The sequence below is a fragment of the Marmota flaviventris genome, chromosome 1 (genome assembly GCF_047511675.1).
Source record: "Marmota flaviventris isolate mMarFla1 chromosome 1, mMarFla1.hap1, whole genome shotgun sequence".
Taxonomy (NCBI): domain Eukaryota; kingdom Metazoa; phylum Chordata; class Mammalia; order Rodentia; family Sciuridae; genus Marmota; species Marmota flaviventris.
Genome location: NC_092498.1, coordinates 182,949,375 through 182,967,899, shown reverse-complemented (window position 1 = coordinate 182,967,899; position 18,525 = coordinate 182,949,375). Strand labels below are relative to the sequence as shown.

The window sequence follows — 18,525 nt, the reverse complement described above, 5'->3', positions numbered from 1 at the left end:
GGTTTCTGATTCCCATCCTCCAAAAGTTATTTCTTTTCAGTGATTATGAGAATGGGATACAAAATATTAAATGAGAAAAAATGTTCTTGTATGTGCCTGAAACACCCGAAATCAGATTGTGAGGTGTGCTGACAAGGGAATCAAAGTATGATGCATTTTCCTTTATATTTGTTTTTCCACCCACCAAAGAAATGTTCAGGTCCTCCTGTATCAACCTGGTTCATCCGTAGTCTAGTTCCCACTGATGATAGAATCTTCAATCAGTTTGAATGCTCCCTTACTTGAGTGTTCTATTGTGACTTTTTGATCATTTGAGTCATACACAGACATGCATGTCCAGTTTTACTTTGCAGATATTTACCTCTATTTATTATTTTACTTCATTTTTATTGGATGTGCTTCTCCTATAAGATCCAGTGCCAGATCACAGCCTTTGGATATAAGTAAGGCAGCCTCTCCCAGCAATCTCTCTTCCTGGTGTGTGAATGTTAGGTTGTCTGTTGTACATTCTATGGATTTCCATCAGGACTCGAACTTTTTTCTAAAATGTCACCTTTATTTTGTGCCAAAATTCTATCTTAACATAGTAGAAATGTTTTAGTACTATTTTACTGTAATTTACCCAGCCTCCGAAAGACTGCCAAGTCTTTACAGTTTATTATTCAAGTGCAGAGAAGGAATTTATTATTATCATCTATGGTATGTAATTCTCAACATATGTTATTGTTATTACCAGCATGGTGATTTTTCCGTTAATAGGAACACTGGAGTTTTCTCACTAAAAATAATAGAAATTAATGGGCCATAAGTAAACATTTTGAAACCAATTATAGTCCTACAGTGAAAGATGTGAGTATGTATATAAGTAGATACACACAGTTATTTCCTGTCCTGTTACAGAAGCCAGGTATTTTTAGATTAATATGTTGATTGCTCCTTTTACACACAAAGTATATATAAAAGTAACTGATCTTTTAAGCTTTACAGTTTAGTACTTTGATTATGAAAGCTAAAATGAATTGGATTCTCACCATCTTGACATTTAACTTACTTTAAATTCTTGCAACAATTTAGAAATTTGCATCAAATTCTTTTACTGCAATTGAGAAAGAAGAGGCTTAGGGATCTTAGGTGGAGCACACATCCACAGTAAGCCTGTAATCATCAGTATCAGCCTTCAAATCTGCTTTTTCTGACTCTGAATTTTGTGTTTTCTTTTATATGATTTATTTTAAGCCTTGAAGTCTTAAATTAAAACAATGTATCAATTTAACTGTTCATTTATGATCAGGAAGGAGGAGAAAATGTGTTTGTGTATATGCTAATGTGTTTATGTATTCCGTAATAATGATGTAAAAAAAATACAGAAGAACAGTTTTCTTCTCAGAAGAATCTGGAGGAAAATGTGCAGAAAAAAAACTGTTTACACTGGAGGCTCATAGTGGGAAGTTGTACAGAGAAGTAAGGTTTGGAGCTGGACTGTCCCCTAAAGGCTCATGTGTTGAAGGCTTGATTCCCCAATGCAGCCAATGATCATAGGGGGAACTCTTGGAAAATGGATCATGGAAGCTGTGCCTTCATCAGTGGATGAATTCACTGATGGGTTTGTCACCCATTGCATTTTTGAAAGGTGGTAAAAACTTTAGGAGGTAGAGTTGAGTTGGGAGAAGTAGGTCACTGGGGGATGTCCTAGAACGTTATTTCTTACCCCCAGACCTCCTCTCCTGCTTCCTGGCTGCCACGTAATGAGTGGTTTCCTCTACCACACACTCTCCTCCATAATGTTCTACCTCATAATAGGCCTAGAATTGGTAGAGCCAGCTGATCACTGCCTGACAGCTCTGAAAACAGGAGCCAAAACAAATCTTTATTCTTTTGAATTGTTTTTCTCAGGTATTTTATCACAGCTTAAAAGCTGACTGACAAAGGCCCAAATGGGATTGGTAAACTGTGTAGAAAGCAAAACCTCCATCTACCTCCTATTTGATCTTTTTTTCCTCATGCCAGTTTTGCTTGTTAAAACTTTTTTCTTTGATACAACTAAGTAGTATGTAACAAAAGTACATAACACAGCATCGAAGTTATATTTATGATCTTGAATGTATACATCCAACACTCCTCCTACAGATATTCAAGAGAATTTAATAAGGAAATAAAAATATCAGTGCTGCAGCCTAGGGAGGAATAGAATTTTCAAGTCTGATGAGGAAAACCTATTGACCTCAAATTTAATATGGGTTACATGAGGAATATGGAGTAAGTAGAAGAAATTCAGCCAAACCCTTAGACCAGTGTTTGCAACCCTTAGCATTTACCAGAATCACCCAGAGGAGTTGTTAGAAACACTGCTGGGCTCCACCCTCAGGGTTTCTTACTCAGTTGTTCTAGAGAGGCTAATGACTTTACATTGGTAGAAAGGTACCCAGTAATGCTGAAGTTGATGCTACTGGTCTTGGGACCATGCTTTGAGAATCACATCCAGTATGGAGATTTGAGAGTAAGGGTCATGCCAGACTATGGAATATCTGGGGAAAATATTCAGATAGCACTCATTTGAAAGGAATACCAATGTGTGGTACCAAATATGTATGTATCTGCTGTGGAATGTATTCCTAGGTTATACTGAGCCCAGATGTTATGTGAGTTAACTGTTAGAACTAGTCTACATGCAGAACAATTGCTGAGAGGGCATAACTGACCCAAAATCAATCTATTGTATTGTCTCAGGGAGAAATACCAGGTTCAGTTGTTAGAAAGATGATGTGTGAAGTTTCTAAATTAAAAGTAAGAAGTATAATTTATTAAAATCTTATGGAGAGAGAGACTAAATTAGAAATTCATATGACCACTAATTGAGGTGAGCCAAGGACGTGGTTGGAGTTTAATCAAAAGTAGCAAAGGTTTTCAATATATTTCTAACTCCTAGTTGCCCTCATAATGGGACTTGCTCTTCAAGATAGTGAAATTATAATGACATATGCAAATGAAGAAAATTATAACTAGAATCACACATGGGGAATTTCTATAGAGGCTTTCTGGAGGGATTTATACTATACGGATAATTATAAAATAGATTTAAGTATAAAGGGATAAAATTAAGCATACACATTTAAGAGACCTTCTCTGTGCTACTAACCTGTTGTTTCTCCAGTTAACTTTGTTGAAATCGATGGAGGTAATGGTGTTTCAACCCACATAAGGAAGATCTCTTTTTACCTATAAATGTACATAAAATCTTGTACTTTTATGGAACACTTAATTACTGACTATATTGGGAAAGTATTAAAAGCACAAGATGAAAATATGTTAACTCAAATTTCTAGAATTTTACATGTTAAAACAAAAATTTTCTGAAAATACAGCCCCCGCAACCAAAGCAAACCCTCAAAAGAATATTATAATTCACAATGAATTGAAGTTGGAAAGTAAGTAAGGTGGTAGAAAGTACATTGAATATTTAGCTGGAAACCAACATGAAGACTTCACCTAGCTCTTGGGGAGAATGGCAGAGATGAAAATTAAGAGTGTCCTGTCCAATATCCATATCCTTGGGAAGATCATAGGGCACATAGTATGTGGTTATCTTTTGTGAAGAGGCCAATTCTCAAATTGATTTTATGAAATCAATATCATGATACTGAAATCTGAGAAAGATAAAGGAGGAAAAGAAAATCTCTTACCAGTTTCACACATGAACAGTAATAAACATGCAAGTTAAGAATATCAATACTCGATTTTTGCATAAGAGCATAAATAAGTGGGATTGATTCTAAGAGTGCAAAAATCGTCCAACATTACTAAATCTATAATAAAGTATCACATAAAAAGTATTTCTAATGACATGAAGATAAAGAATGGATATCCATGATTACAAAACCCACAATGATAACTTAAGAAGTTCTTGGTAATGCAATATGACAGTGAAGAAGGATAATAATATTAACTATTTTAGAGAATGATATAAAGCCATTATTATTTGCAAATGATGCACTAAATCAAGTAAAATCTTTTGGATAGTTCAATAAGGTGCTCAATTATAAAAGATGTGTGAGAAAGTTGTTAATGTTTATACTAGGATAGAAAAATATTACATTTAATTTACTATTAAATTAATGTACCTTGAAATAATATTACCAAGAAATACAAAGGGCTTAAATCATGTTTTAAAGTGCAAAAACTCATAGGAATAGAAAATAAGCTTTAAAGATTAAATGTTGTATGACAGTATAACATTTACCTGCATATAAAGGTACATTTTTAGCACAATCACAGGGGGACTTCCTTTTTTTTTGGGGGGGGGGGAGGGGGGTACAATGGGGATGCTTCACAGAGTGAATTTAAAGTTCATTTGAAAGGATAATTCAGACAATAGCGTAGACTATTTTTACAAAGCCAAGAGTAATGATAAGCAGTGTGAGTGCTAAGTACTATCCCTAAATTCATGTGATGAAGTTCCAACTCTCAATGCACTAGTATTTAGAGATGGGATCTTTGGGAAGTGATTAAAGTTAGAAGGGAAGGCTTTCATTTTGGGATTAATGCCCTTATAAGAACACACCTGAGGGCGCACGCTCTCCATACACATGCGCACAACAAGGAAAAGCACACAAAATTATACACATTGGTTAAAAAAAAAAATAGCTCCCAGAGATTTCAAGATATAAAATACCCATTACAGGTAATAGACTTGAAAATAATACATACAGTATATGTAGTATTTTTATATTATTTCCATTGAATGATACGTTAGAAAATTTTTGATTAATGAAGCACTAACTTATTTTTGCTTTGATTGGTGTATACATCCTAGAAATCGCTTCTTGAACCCAAGTTATGCATTTGTCATGTTGTAGACGGGGATATAGGGCAGACCTGAGATTGCTGGAAAGCCCATTAGTATCCACCTGAGGGGAATAAAGGAACATAAAAGGCCTATGCAAGTCATGAACTGTCACATTTTATGAGTTCATCCTAAAATGTAGATAAGCGAGCTGTTCTCCAAGGGACCTGTGGAGTTTAAAATTCTGTGGTTGTCTTGTATCCTCTCCTTACCGGTCCTCCTTGAATCTCTGTTGCACTGCAAGTAAGAAAGATGCAGGGTAGGGAATGGTGCCAGGGTCTCCTTTGCACCTGGTAGCAACCAAATGATGTAGCTGATGAGATAATTTCTTCCCTGGAGTGTGTGATCAGCTGTTTTGCTTCCAGCTTTTCACAACTGTCTAGTGTGTGATTCCTGTTTCCTTTAGTTTGGTGAGAATTTATAGGTTCATAAAATTTTATAAGTGTCTTAGGAAATAGACTTAAAATTAGGAAAGCTGCCATGTTTGGGACGGTTAGGGAATTGTGGGATGGAAACTCATGGTCAACTAAACATGTGTGTGACAGTATGAAATTTAAACTGATTTTTAAAAATGAGTTAAAGATCATTATTCCAAGTTTCTCCAAAAAGATAACAGATATTCTTTTTTTCTTAAATAAAAGGAAATTCTTAGAATTGCATATTTTACTCTTGCAACACAAATTGTATACTGTGTGTAAGATCATAAATGTGTTAAAAACACTTTCTGTGGATTGTTGAATATATAAGACCAGAAAAGAAAAGAAAACGAAGGGACCTTACTTTTTATTTTCTTTTGATTTGACATTCCATGGATGTGTGTTGGTCAGGATACTTAAATATGCATCCATAGAAACCTGAATATTCCTCTTAATTCTTCCCTGCAAACCTTATTGCACCCTTGAAAATTCAGGTGTGTTCCTATTAAAATTCTAAGATGCTTAGGATATCACGTTACCAAGAATTTTAAAATTTACTCTTTTATGATTGAGTTAAATTAAAAAAAAAAGCATATATTTCAGGTCATATGTGTGCACATATATGTGTGTGTATCAACTTTTTAGGGACTGCCCTGGGAAAGTGTTTATTGGTACTAAATTTCTAAAGCATTATATCTGCATCTGTAACCATCTCTGCTGTTTAACTTTTATGAGTCTCAGAGGGCTCAAAATCTTTCAGTCTAGGACAGGAATGTCAGCAACAAAGTTTCACAAATACCCCAGACATTCTTTCTTGAATATGAGTACCTGCACTTTTTTGTGGAGGAGGGGAAAGGGGTACCAGGGATTGAACTCAGGGACTCTTGATCACTAATCCACATCCCCAGGCCTATTTTGTATTTTATTTAGAGACAGGGTCACACTGAGTTGCGTTAGTGCCTCGCTGTTCCTGAGGCTGGCTTTGAACTCGTGATCCTCCTGCCTCAGCCTCCCAAGCTGCTAGGATTAGAAGCATGTGCCACCATGCCCAGCTAAGGACCTACATTTTTAAAAATTATTTTAAAATAGTTATTTCAATTAGATAAATGACATCCTTCTCATTCTACCATCTTTCCTTGGTGTGTTTTCTTTGTAATCAATCAATAAAAGAAAGATCGATCTGCTAACTGATCTCTAAAATTAAACAAAAACCATCCTTGGTGTGTTTTCTTTGTAATCAATAAATAATAATGCTTAACGTCAGCTTTGCATACCCATGATCAAAAGATCCACCCAAGAAAGCAGAATACATTTTGATTCATTGTACACAATTGCAGCACAACTTTTCATTTCAGTGGTTGTACACGACGTAGCATCACACCATACATGCCGTCATACATATACCTAGGATAATGATATACTTCTCATTCTACCATCTTTCCTGTCCCCATGCACCCTCCCCACCCTCCCTCCCCATTGCCCAATCACTGTTCCTTCGTTTCTCCCATGCCTCCCCAGGACCTACATTTTTAAAGGATATTGTTTGAGATGATTGAAATAAAATGATTACTCCTAGAATATTCAAAGATTCAAAGAGCTCCCCTTTCTACAAGTTTTTTTGGTTATGCTCTGCATGAAAGTATAGGTATTAGTACAGTACAGTTTTGTAGAAAAGAAAGATCGATCTGCTAACTGATCTCTAAAATTAAACAGAAAGCATCCTTGGTGTGTTTTCTTTGTAATCAATAAATAATAATGCTTAACGTCAGCTTTGCATACCCATGATCAAAAGATCCACCCAAGAAAACATTATTTTAGGAAAAGTTTCTTAAGAGCTCATGGTTTTAGATCTTCAGTCCAGAGTCTGCAAACGCCATAGCCCTGGGTCGAGGATGAGGCAGAATTTTATGGCAGAAGGGCTTGGCAGAGGACAGCTCTTCAGTTCGCAAAAGCCAGGAAGCACAGAAAGAGCTCCTCTAGCCACGGACAAAATATAAACCCTAAAGGCCCACCCCCAGTGACCAAGTTTCTCCAGCCCTGCCCTACCTGTCTACAGTTACCATCCATTAGTCCATTGAAATTGTTAACCCATCATCAAGTGGATTAACCTGTTGACTAGGGTACAACTCTCTTAAACATGCCTGCATTGTCTGACATATGAGGTATTCCCCAAAAAGTTCATATCAAAATCATAACATTCTGCCTTTGGACTCCAAGATCTCATACGCATATCACAATGAAACTACAGGGTTTTTTTTCTTTCTTTTTTAAAATTTATTTCTTACATGACAATAGTGGAGTGCATTACATTCATAATTATCCATTCACAGCACAATTTTTTGTAACTCTGTATATAAAGTATGTTCACACCAAATTATGCCATTATACATGAGCTCTTATTTTTTTTGGCATACAATTCTTAATACATCTTTATACCACCATTTATCATATCTATGTATATGAGGTATGTTGACACCAAATTCACATCTTCATACATGTATTTTGTATATTGATGACCCTCTCCTTCCACCATCCTAGCTATTCCCCTTCTCCCTCCCTTTCCCTCCCACCCCTGAAACTATAGTTTTAACAGTCCCAAAATTCCAAGTTCTAAATCTCATTTGAGAACTGAAGGGAAAGTGAGCAACGAGACATGAGTAAGTGAGAAATGAAAGATGGAGGCAGAGATACATAGGAGAGTTTATTTTTGTCAGAGCTGACAAATGAAGGTCATCTCTCTATAGGAGAGAGAGGCAAAACAGGCTTGAGTTTTTGGGATTTTTTTTTTTTTTTTTTTTTTTTAGGGTAGGTTCAGGAATAGGTGCAGGGCAGGTCCTAATGCAAGCGGTTAAGGGTTAGGTTGGTATGAGAGTGGTGAAACGGCTGCTATCACTTAAGATGGCCATCCAGATGCTAAGCAAAGATCTTATAAGGGTACTTTTATACCCTTGGATCTGAGATGGGTGTGGTCCTGTGAATTCCTGAGATGCCTTTAAGCCATATTTCCTGTTGTTTCTGTGTAAAGTATTTGGTATTTGCTTAATGGCTGTAATCTCTTCAACAACAACAACTTTATTGATCCCCAGTTTTACCTGCACTTTTCTGATCAAATTGCAAGTCTTTTTTTTTTTTCAAATCTTTTCACTCTACTTTCTGCTCCTGATTAGGACCTGCCCAGCTCTGATTCCTGAGGCTCCCCAATAAAAGTCCCAGAATTCAAACCTGTTTTGCCTCTATCTCCTATAGATAGTTGGCCTTTATTTGTCAGCTCTGACAAATAAACTCTAGTATGTGTCTCTGTCTGGTCTCCATCTTTCATTTCTCGCTTACCTGTCTCGCGTTCCTTGCTTTGTCTTCAATATTTATCAACAAAACCCCACCACGTTCAAATGTGTCCCATCTTCAGCCAGATAAATGGAGAGTGAATGTTTGTCATTTGTGATAATCAAATTAGAAATGAATATATGAAGTTAAAGACAGGATTATATTCAAGAGAAAGTAGTGGGTTAGGCTTATATCACCAAAATTGTTGGTGCTTTACTCAGAAGCAATTGCAAAATAGTCAGATATCTTCTCCAAGGATACTAATATTACCTTGTAACCAAACTGGTGATATAGTTTGTCGGGGAAACACCATCTCTAAGAACTATAGAAAAATTCTATTTTTTTATCTATTTCATTTGTGAAAAGTCAGTTTTAATGGATTATTTGTCAACACTTAATTTAGTATTCAGCAACCTAAATGTTAATTTTATAACTTTTATCCTCTTTGCTTATTTTCTTTTAGATATTTTTCTTCCCACATTCACTTCTGTTTTTTTGCCATTTTTCCTGCCTGCCTTTTAAATGTAATAAATTATTCTTTTATTGAAAGGGATTTCAGTTTGTCAAAATACTTTCAAGTGTACAAATTCATATTTCCCTCCCCTCCACTGATATTCTTAAATTATGGTTGTGGATTTTCTTTGATTCATTGGATAATAATGTTAATGGGAAGTAGCGTGTTTGGATCCTTTACTTGGTTTATGCTTGCTCTTCTTTATTTCATAGATAATGAAAAATATCTTGGAATTTTAGCTGTGTCTTTGAAATGAAAATCTGCCATAATTCTCAAAGGTTCTTAAATGATGTCATGCTTCTTCAAGGTTCACCATACATTTAGCATTGATTCATGATGGGCAAAAAATGGGGGGGGGGCACTTAAGAGAGATTGTGCTTATTAATATTTAAGCTTTTAAGAGTAAGAGTTATTTTTATGAGTTTATGTACAATGGCAGTTGTAGCACACTGACTCAATAAGTATGAAAGTAGGTTGGATGTTAATTTCCTGTTGTCTTGGAATTATGTCCAGATATACACAAATAATAAAGGTAGGAGCTACTGTTATCTCTAATTTACACATGAGGAATTTGAGGTACAGAAAAACATCATGCTTAAAGTTATACACAGCTATTATCTGTAGGAATCTGGCTTTAACCTCATGTTTCTGGAGCTAGGTGCTTTATTCAGTAAAAGATATATTGCCTCTCACTGAGAGGGACATGAATTATGGCAATAAAGGAAGATTAGGATGCTGATTCCTTATTGGACATCTGCTTATGCCCCAGTCTTGGAGATCTCTGCCATGGCCTATTTAATTAGGAAGAACAGAAATTAAAAGGCTATTCAGAGTGGATGGAGACAGCCCTGCACTCTTTCCTGTAGCAGCATGTGCAACATTCCTGTGTAGCAATTGGACAGCATGGAAAATAGAATGTCTTGGTCTATATTTGTGGTACATTTCACAAGAGGGCTGCCTATTAGGCAAAGCAACCCAAACAAGTATGTGTGTGTGTGTGTGTGTGTGTGTGTGCGCGCGCGCTTTCACACACAAGGGAACAGACAGGAATAGCTCCTGGAGGGAACCAGAGGGAGGATTTATAAAAGGTCACACTCATTCAGTTGCTCACACTCATAACAGAGAGGGGAGGCTTGCATGGCTATCCATGAACCAAGACCCCATGAGAAAGTCACAGTCTGGATCTCTGACCAGGCAAGGAGTTGTTAACCAGGAGAGTATAATTGTATGGTTTAAGTGAAACGATTTTTTTTCCAACTTCCTCTAATCCCATTCTGAAAGAAATGAAAGAGAAGTAAAAGGTTTCATGGAGGAAAAATGAAGAGTACCTTGGGCAGAAGGATTAGCTGATGCAGGATTCTGAAGGGAAGAATTAAAGAACTAATGGATACATGATTAGAATTTTCACTGGATTAACCAAATTGGGTTGTTCAATACTTGAATTATAGGAAACTCATCAGATCTTCCCAAGAAAAGTTTAGAGAACAGGAAAAGGAGGTGGGGAGGCTGGAAGTGTAGCTCAATAGTAGAGCACATACTTAGCATGGAGAAAGAACTGGGTTTAACTGAGAATGAGAGAGGGAAGATCAGGAAATAGCATGAATATAGGGGAAAGCAAAATAATTGGATAAAAAAAAAATCGAACACTTTCATGAAGTTTGAGTTGTTCATTCAATCAATTACCTGAGCCTACCTAAGGATCTGACCTGTTCCTATACTAGATGAGAAGATACTGGCTCATCTAGGTTGTGGATTGTGGCTCAGTGGTACAGCACTTGCCTAGCATGTGTGAAGCACTGGATTTGATCCTCAGCACCACATAAAAATAAATAAATATCTATCAACAACTAAAATAAATTAATTAAGAAAAAAAAGATACTGGCTTTAGATGAGAAATATATTCAGGTAGTCATGACGATGATACAGAATGGTGAAAATGGCTAGTTTTATTAATTTTTTGTGACTGCCTTTTAATTTCACTTGTTTATATTTAATGATTACATTTATAACTGTATTTTATATGTAATAATTTATTGAGTGACAAATTCTTGGTATCATGGTAAGCTGTGTTGGATATAAACATGAGTAATATCTGTTCTAATTAGTCTGATGCAGTGCAGAAAACTTCAATTAAGATCATAAAGTCTGATAAATACAGTGATAGAGGTACATGGAGTTTTAGAGAGCACAGAAGAGGGCACCTAGTCAACTAAGGAAGACTTCTTAGAGGAGGTGTGAATTAAAATAGAGAAACTACTGCTGGATTTCTGTTCTATGGAAACACCCTTAATCCATGTCAGGGGCCTCTCACATGCTTTCAACACTCAGTCTTCCAACATCTAAGGCTTAGCCACCATTTAAAACTCGGCTGAAATGCTGTTTCTTGAGAGAATGGTAAACTGAGTTACAAATGTAAAATTTGCCTGCCTCTATTATTTAATGAGAACCTGCTATTTCCTTCACAACTTATAATTTTAAGTGACAATTATAACAATATAATTGTAAATCACCTCTGTGCTAATATTACTATTACTTTTATTTCCCTGAAATTATAAGCTTCATGAGACTCTTAGACAAGTTTTCTTCAATATTTTGCTTCTAGTCTCTGGTTAGGAAATGATAAAAATTTGCTGCATTAGTTTGACTGACATTGTTTGGGGATTTAGTAATCAGCATGTGATTATTTTGCTTTCAGCACTTCTTTCTTGAATTTGATGATTTTATTGTTTGTGAGCTACTCTGGGCCTGTCTGAATGGGTTTGCTGCCTTAAACTATGATTTTCCGGGCATTCCAGAAAAAGATTCTTTTGCCTCTATGGGTCATGTGCAGTGCTTATTCTATGCTTTCCTTTAGAAAGTACTTGAATTCTCTGTTGCCAACCCTTTTGAAATATTTAATTTTTTTTCTTTCTTTGAAATGTACTCATTATATTAATTTATTTGATACAAAGGGATATTTTCATTAATGTAGACATTGTAAAATGATCAATTAAAGTAATGAGCATTGTTACGATTTAGATATGAGGTGTCCCCCAGAATCTCCTGTGTGCGACAATGACAGAATGTTCAGAGGCGAAATTAAATTATGAGACATGTAACATAATCAGTGAGTTGATCCAGTTGAATGGATTAACTGAGTGGTACCTGTAGACAGGTAGGGTCTGGCTGGAGGAGATAGATCACTGGGAACATGCCTTTGAGATTTATAGTTTGCCCCTGGTTATCATCTGATTCCTGGATGTCATGGCCTGAATTATTTTCCTCTGACATGCCCTTCTCCTCTGATGATCTGCCTCACCTTGGGCCCAGAGCATCAGAGTCACTGACCATGAATGGAACCTCTGAAACCATAAGTCAAGACAAACATTTCCACTTCTATGTTGTTCTTGACCGGTATTTTGGTCACAAAGATAAAAGGCTAACTAATGCCTCACATGTTTACCATTTCTTTATGGTGAGAATATTCACTTCTACTGTCTAGAGATGTAACTTATTGTTAACTATCGCCACCTATCTGTGCAGTAGAAGACCAAATACCAATAATTGTTTCTCCTATCTACTTGTAAATGTGTCCTCGTTGACCACCATCTCCCCATTGTACTTTCCACCCTACTCTTCTCAGTCTCTAATAAACACTATTCTACTCTCCAGTTCTTTCAGGGGACTTTATTTTTAGACTCCACATCAGAGTGAATCATACAGTATTTGTTTTTCTGTGTCTGTCTTATTTCTCTTAACACGTCTCTAGGTCCATCTGTGTTGTCACATATGACAGGATTTCCCTCTTTTTATGACCATATAATATTCTAATGTGTTTATATACCACATTTTCTTTGTTAATTTGTTTACTGTTAGACAGTTTCAAATCTTTGCTACTGTGAATAGTGGAGTTCACATAGCTCTTCAACATAGTGATTTCATTTTCTTTGGGTACCATACCCATTAGTGAGTTCTGGATCATATGGTGATTTTATTTCAGGGCTTGGAGGGACCTCTGTATTGTTTTCCATATGGTGGTATTAATTGACATTGTCATTCATAGTGTCTGAGAGTTTCCCTTTTTCAATATTTTTAACAGCATTTGTTATTTTTTGATACTAACCACTATAAGTGGAGTTAGATGACATCTCACTCTGGTTTTGATATATTTATTCCTGGTAACTAGTGATGGTCAGTGTCATTGACTATTTTATATATCTTTTGGCCATTCATAATTCTTCTTTAGAGAAATGTCTGTCTGAATTATAGTTTGCATATGTGGCATGCTCCCTAAAGTTCCCTTGTTAATGCAGAAATGTTAGGAGGTGAAATGATTGTTTTATTCTTTGTAAGGATGTAAAAGAGATAAACACGAATATATACATACATGTAATGCAGTAAAACAGGATATTTTAAAAATAATTATGTCTGTATTTTCTAGTCTTCCTTAGCAACTATGTAAAATAAAGTGTTAAGTGACTACATGTAGCTGCAATAACTGCTCTCCTGTAATTTCTAACAGTTTTACCTATATGATGCATTTTTAGGTTCACAAATTTTGGGACAGAAAAGGACACTAAAATTTTACCCTTTGTTATTTGGTTATATTTTATAGTTCTTGCCCTTGACATCTTCACATTGATAATTTTTGTTTTCCATGAGAGTATCATCCATAAGCAACAAAGCCCAGTATTTTGGTTTTGGAAACAAAAATCTAGCTTCAAATACTCTGTTTGGCTATTTTTATCACCAGTGGTGAAATACATAATGATTAGAAAAATCATACATCACAAATATAAGCAGTGGTCACATGTCTTCAATTTTCAAATATAAAACTTGCCTGAACTTTCATAGCTAAAGAGTTAGGTAGTCTCTGGAATGCAGGACTTAGGATTTGTATTCTTCTGCCTCTTCATGAGTTTACTGTGCAAACCACAACATTGTCAAATCATTTGCTGCATATATAAATGAGAATAGAGGACATTATAAGTATTATTAGTATGGTGGCAATTAAAGGAAAGACTTAAAGGAGGGTGGATCATCCTTATTTAAGTTCTGAACATTCATGCCAAGAACTGGTCCTAGTGCATCATCCATGGACACTCCAGAAGTATTGAAATATACATTGTAAAACAAATTTAAATTTTTTTCATGGTGAGGTATTACTCTATTGACTGTCACCATTTCAGTTCTTATATTTGTTTAAAGAAAATGAATATGCTAATTTATTGGAAGTTACCTGCTCTGGAGTTTGTCATAATTTTTTTGGATGGGGGGATTTAATTTTGTTTTTTTTTGTTTTAATTAGTTATACCTGACAGTAGAATGCATTTATGCACTTTGATATATCATACATAGATGGGATATAATTTCTCATTTTTCTGAGTGTACATGTTACAGAATCATATTGGTCATGTAGTCACATATATGCATACAGTAATAATGTCTGTTTCATTCTACTATCTTTTCTATCCCCATATCCCCAACCCTCTCCTCCCATCACTTCCCTCTACCTGATCTAAGGTAACGCTATTCTTCTCTAGTGCCCCCCACCTTATTGTGAATTAGCATCCGATGTATATTGATACCATCAGATGTAAGGATGTGGCTTTTCTGGATTTATTTTAAGTTGATAAAAATATTATTGCCTTTTCCCAGTTTCAAACACTCATGTTATCCATGGTGAAATGTGATATTTTCTTAGATAGGAATATTAATCTGAGATTATAACTTTCAAAGTGGAGAACAAAGTCTATAACACCAGGTTGGGTAGAATAGGATGTTGCCTGCCCATCTGTCTGTCTCCTTCCTCCCTTCCTTCCTTCCTTCCTTCCTTCCTTCCTTCCTTTTCTTTATTTCTTTTTCCTTCCTTCCTTCCTTTTTTTCTTCCTTTGTTTCTTTCTTTCTCTCTCCCCCCCCCAATATTTCTTTCTTTTCCTGGGGATTGAACCTAGAGGTGCTCTACCAGAGATGCTACATCCCCACTCCTTTATTTGTTTGATTGATTGACTGAGTCTCACTAAGTTGCTCAAACTGGCCTCAAACTTCTGATCCTCCTGTATCAGACTCCCAAGTTGTTGACAGGATAGGCATGGTGGTGCCTGGCTAAGTGTATTCCTTAAACTTAGCACAAGGGAACAATGTCTTAGAAACACCTTGAAACTTCAAAGAAGTGTTGTACTCTGTAGTTACCTTGATTAAAGAAGAATAAAAAAGGCTTTATAGCAATCAAAAGGCTCTCAAACTCTTGTGTGTTAATAGCTATTATTGTTCTGCTTTCAGTGTGTAGGTGTTGGTGAAGTTAACGACTAGTTATGCATTTCTGATAATCTTTGATTAATATTCCTGGCCCTATTCTGCAAATAGCTCATCAAAGTTTTAACTTGCTAGTCAAGATTCATTTTGATTACTGTCAGACTAATCATATGAGGAACCAGCATGCAAATAATGTGTCGCTAGGTGAAAGTTTGTTTCACCACTATAGATGAAGTGTTTATTTGTTACCCCTAGTTATGTGTGATTCAACTATTTGAGACATGACAATGGAGTGATAATAGAACTCAACTGACTAAGCATGAATTCGTGACCAGTGTCTTAGTCCAGAAAGGAGCCTGATTTCGGGGAGTCCCAATGTATCAGGTCAAGCCACTCCAAATAGCAAACAGAAAAGGAAGTGGTTAAGATGGGAAGAATTTAACATTCAGTATAGGACTACTGGAAGACGAGGGGATTAGTGTCCTCAGTCCTGTCTTCATGGAGGACTAACATGAGCTTGAGGTTTCAACAGGGGAAGAAACAAAAGTGAGAGGGTTAGGGAGGCAAAAAATGTGCATAGTCAAGCAGTCTTGGTCAAACTGTGGTCTGGTTGATCATTATCTCAGAATGTCACCCAGGGCCTTGTCCCCTGCCTAGAGGGTAGTGCTGGCTGTTGTCACAAGATGTTCATCCATCAGACTTACTGTTCCTGGAACCCATTGTTGTCCGTAGAGGGAATGCCTCAGAGTAAAGACAAGTTGGATAGGCAAGACAGCCTCAGTTTCTTCAAATTTAGGGCAATGACTGGAGACTTCTAGGTTCTGTACCTGGGTTGTGGAACAGGATGTTGGAAAAGCTGGCATTTTTCAATTATGATGTCCCTGCAAATCTTGAACATATCTGGGTTATTGTTACCGAGGTGCCTTCAGCCTTGTAGAGGGAGGATGACAAGCTGTATCCAAGGCTTATGATAGCAAGGGAGATGTAGAAGGCCGGCTGGCTGCAAAATAACCGGGGGGTGACGAATAACTTGTGTACTTGATACAGCAGGAGTAGGAGCCGTTTATTGCAGGACAGGAGCAGTATTTATACATTCCACATAGCTTATCTAATTAGCATAAACTCGATACAGCACTGAACCAATAAGAAATCTCCACACTTAATGGCTCGCTTTTGTTACTTCTCAAACCACACCCTCTGGCATTTTGCCAGGCACCATCTAGACTTGTTTATGAACTTTAACATTCCCCTGGCAAAATGCCAGGTGTTATTTTTGACTTGTTTACAGACTCTAACATTTCCCCCTTTTGTTTAATTTAAATAAGGACCATAGTGGTTTTTACAGAAACACCATAAATAACCTGCTACAAACAGAAAGGGAGGATACAAAATGCCATAATACCAAGCCAATTGATGGCTCCATGCAAGAAGCCCTTGGAAAAATTATACCAGCAATGACACTGTTAGCAAAGATACCGAGTTACAATTTGTTGTAGATTACAGTTTGTTGTTTCAGTCCAGGTAAAGCAGTGTCTCAATAGATTAACTCACAGTCCAGGTAAATCACAGTCCAGGTAAGTTCTGCAGGCAGCTAGCTTAAATCATAGTCCAGGTAAGTTCTGCAGACAGCTAGCTTAAATCACAGTTCAGGTAAGTTCTGCAGGCAGCTAGCCTAAGCTGTAGTAGCAGAAACAGCAACAGCTCCGAAGTCTCGTCCATTTCTCAGCCGAAGTTTCGTCCGGTTTTCAGCAACACTGGAAATTCTTCCACCCCTGTTTTCACCGGCACTGGGACGAAGGCAGGAACTCCGGCAATGATGGCTAAAGAAAATCCTGTAGCATTCTACTAAAAAAACAACCTTCTGAACAATTTAGTACATTATCTCAAGGTTTTTTACATTTGAAATAAGCATTAATAGTGCTCATTACTCATCAGCTTCCAGGTGTGGGAGAACCATTGTAGCTTAGTTATTGGCATTGAAAATGACCAAACATCAGGGACACCAGTAGCGTCTTCTGCTGGCTGTAGTGCCTGGGCAGCCCCAGATGGCCCTGGGGAGTGTCCCGGACTCAAACTGCTACTGGGCACAGGGAGCAAGAGCCTGCGAGACTGTGCCTCCAGGTCAGGTCTAGATTTGGGGTCCGCGCAGTGGCGTCCCGCTCCCCGGGCGGGAGGCGGGGAAGGGCCAGTCGCAGCCGCCTCTTGGAAAATCCTTGCTGCGCTGTGACGGGCTTGCACACTCGGCAGCCGCCTCTCCGCTTCACACACCCTCCGGTAACGAAAAGTATTTAATAATAGCCTTTTGCTGCAACTTTTTTCCTGATAATCTTTCTTCTTCTGAACTTTCTTTTTCTTTCTGACTAGAGTTCCTGGGCTCTTATCAACACATGCCCTAACTATTCTTGGTTCCACTGGGGTGCTTCCTTCCCTTAGTAATTTACTTTTTACCCCTTCCATATTTTCAGCACAAAAACAATACAATACACTGAGACAAAACAAGACACAAACATACTGTATCAATCTTCTCCATTTTCTGGAAATGGTCATTTTTCCTCTCGCCCTATCTGCCTAGGGACGAGCAGATTTGCTCCCGTCCTATCTATGGACGGGTAGCTTTTTTCGTCACTTACCCCCGAGTGTCCCGGGGCTCCCCGTACGGGCCACCATCTGTAGAAGGCCGGCTGGCTGCAAAATAACCGGGGGGTGACGAATAACTTGTGTACTTGATACAGCAGGAGTAGGAGCCGTTTATTGCAGGACAGGAGCAGTATTTATACATTCCACATAGCTTATCTAATTAGCATAAACTCGATACAGCACTGAACCAATAAGAAATCTCCACACTTAATGGCTCGCTTTTGTTACTTCTCAAACCACACCCTCTGGCATTTTGCCAGGCACCATCTAGACTTGTTTATGAACTTTAACATTCCCCTGGCAAAATGCCAGGTGTTATTTTTGACTTGTTTACAGACTCTAACAGGGAGACAAATGCAAAATGAGGCAGAGATGGCCAGCTTTTGTGATGCTTTTAGTTACTCCGTGGACATCTGCAGGTACAAGTGAAGAGTCGGTGCTTTTGGTCAAAGCAGTCTCTAAGATAATGGTACAAGTGTGTGGGATTCAGGTTTAACGAAAGATCCTTTCACAAACCTGACATCTGTTCCCTGGGTTTCTCTTACCCCAAATCAGTTATA

The 18,525-nt window shown here is 37.2% G+C and overlaps 1 long non-coding RNA gene across 1 annotated transcript; it reads right to left on the bottom strand.

Moving 5' to 3' along the window:
• Positions 1-16,370: 16,370 nt before the first annotated feature.
• LOC139705081 (uncharacterized) lies at positions 16,371-18,289 on the bottom strand. The gene is made up of 2 exons (XR_011706958.1): positions 17,959-18,289; positions 16,371-17,173 (listed from the first exon to the last, which is right to left on the bottom strand). It is a non-coding gene; the product is annotated as an uncharacterized lncRNA (long non-coding RNA).
• Between the last annotated feature and the right edge of the window lie 236 nt (positions 18,290-18,525).